Here is a 2,820-nt window from a genome sequence, read left to right on the forward strand (position 1 = left end):
GAATACACACTGTTCACGCAGAGCTAGACCAAGGCGATTGTTTGCGGTTAAACAGCATATAAATTGTAATTTTTTTTTAGAAAGATAAGGCCCTTCTTTCTCGGCTGGGATTGTTTAGAGTCCTTTGAAGCGGTTTTGAAACTGCATTTTGGAAGTTCAAACTCGGGGGCACCATAGAAGTCCATTATACAGTCATGGCCAAAAATATCGGCACCCTTGCAATTCTGTCAGAAAATGCAACCCATCTCAGAAAATTGTTGCAGTTGCAAATGTTTTGGTACTCACGTTTATTTGTTTTGTTTACATTGGAACAACACAAAAAAACACAAATAAAATCTGATACAGTTCCACCCAGAATCCAACTGGAATCTCTACTGGAATTTTGGACCACTCTTCTTTTGTAAACTGCTCCAGGTCATTAAGATTTAAAGGATGCCTTCTCTGACGTTTTGAGATCTCTCCACAGGTGTTCTATGGGATTCAGATCTGGACTCTGGCCGTTTGCTGCTGGCCATTTCAGAACTCTCTAGCGCTTTGTTTGTAAGCATTTCTGAGTGCTTTTTGAAGTGTGTTTCGGGTCATTGTCCTGCTGGAAGACCCATGACCTCTGGTGGAGACGCAGCTTTCTGATGCTGGCCACTATGTTGCGCCCCAAAATTCTTTGGTAATCATCAGATTTCATGATACACAGTCAAGGCATCCAGTGCCAGAAGCAGCAAAGCAACCCCAAAACATCTTTGAACCTCCTCCATGTTTGACTGTAGGGACTGTGTTCTTTTCTTTTTTTTCTGTAAACAGTGCCATGATGTCCTTTACCAAAAAGTTTTACTTTTGTCTCATCTGTGCACAATACGTTCTCCCAGAAGGATTGTTGTTTTGTCACATAAGTTTTTGGCAAACTCCAGTCTTGGTTTTTTATGCCTTTGTGTCAGCAGTGGTGTCCTCTTCTGTGCACGTCCAGGAGGTTAGCTACAGTGCCATGGGCTGAAAACCTCTTGATGATATTGCGCACAGTGGACACAGGAACATTAAGATCTCTGGAGATGGACTTGTAGCCTTGAGATTGTCCATGTTTTTCCACAATTTTTTCCCTTAAATCCATAGACAACTCTCTACACTTCTTTCTTTTCTTCATGCTCAGTGTGACACACAACACAAAGGTTGAGTGAACTTTTCTCCATTTTAACTGGTTGCAAGTGTGATTACTATGTTGCCCACACCTGTTACTTGCCACAGGTTTGTCTAAATACAAATTACAGGAACATCACATGCTTGAAAAGCAATTATTAAGTTTTCAACCAATAATTTTGTCCAGTCCATTTTTGAGGTCTGTGTGAAATTTTATAATTTTAATTTTCTTCTGTTTTTTTGTGTTGTTGCAGTGCAAACAAAAAACAATAAGCATGTGAATACCAAAACATTTGCAATTGAAACAATTTTCTGAGAGAAGTGTTGCATTTTCTGACAGAATTGCAAGGGTGCCGATATTTTTGGCCATGACTGTATGGAAAGAAATCCTTGTTTTCCTCAAAAAAAAAAAACACAATTTCTTTACAACTAAAGAAAGAAAGACATTAACATCTTGGATAACAATGGGGTGAGTACATTATCTGGAAATTTTTGTTTTGGAAGTGAACTAATTCTTTAACGTTCAGACTAGAAACAAAGATGCTGTGATACCAAACCCCCTCATTAAAAAGAAGAAATCCGTCATGTTTACAACTGTGGCGATGAGCGCTTGTCAGGATCAGCGAAATGCTGGATTTGTAAAAGTATGTGAAATATTTAAAGGCCGTGGCACAAATCTTTAAAATATGTTTACACACCGGTCTGTTGTTGTGGGGACTTTTCCATGCCCCTAAACATGACGCACACAAAACGAAACATGATTGGTTGCTTTACCTGTCAGTCATATGACTTCTTGGGCGGGCCTTGGTCATTCAGAGCGGTCTGGTTTCCAGACCTTCTGCTGTCAGTCTACGTGAAACTAGGCCACGCTTTACAACTTCTGTGTTTTGTCAGCGCCAGATAAGGGTGAACTTTCAGGTTGCATGACTATGAGTAATAAGCTCAAAGGTCTACTTTTATAATATAATTTGTTGCTCAACCTTTACTTTAACAAGTATTAAAAGTCATGTTTCAAACTTGGAATTATACTCTACCTATATGGGCCATTTTACAGAATTGGTGCACACTGCTGACCCACAACCAAAAAACACATTTAAAAAACATTTAAGAATTCAAATCTTAGATGTTCACTAAGATCTGTTCATTATCTATTGAAACCCATAATGATATTTAAAATGACAGTATGCTTTCAATTGAGAGGTGACTAACCCCTAAATTCTAAGTTATGAAAAAATTTTAAAATAATTTTAGCATTTTATTCCATTTTTTTTTCCAAAAAAAAAAAAAAAGTCCCACATTTTCATGTCACTACCAAAACACTGTATGTTTTAGTCCATTGGCTGAGACTGATTATAACTATACCCCTACATATATGATCAGGAAATATTTATGTGCCCCCCCCCCCCAAAAAATATGGAAAAAGACCATTTTTTCCCCCCCAAGACTGACTTTGAACCAACTCTGTAGAATAGCACATTTATATATTCTAATTGACTTGAATTCAGTTTATATTAAAACATTTTAGAAGACAGTTAATTTCAAGTTTATGAGTTTGCAGTCTATATTTAATTTGAGGCAATAAATCAATGGTGTACCAAAATGATCTTTTAAAGTTCTCCTCACAGGCTACACGTGCAAACAGCGCAACCAGTGACTGATTTGTAATGAATGAATATACACAAAAGACTAATA

The sequence above is a fragment of the Labeo rohita genome, chromosome 25, assembly GCF_022985175.1.
Source record: "Labeo rohita strain BAU-BD-2019 chromosome 25, IGBB_LRoh.1.0, whole genome shotgun sequence".
Classification (NCBI taxonomy): Eukaryota; Metazoa; Chordata; class Actinopteri; order Cypriniformes; family Cyprinidae; genus Labeo; species Labeo rohita.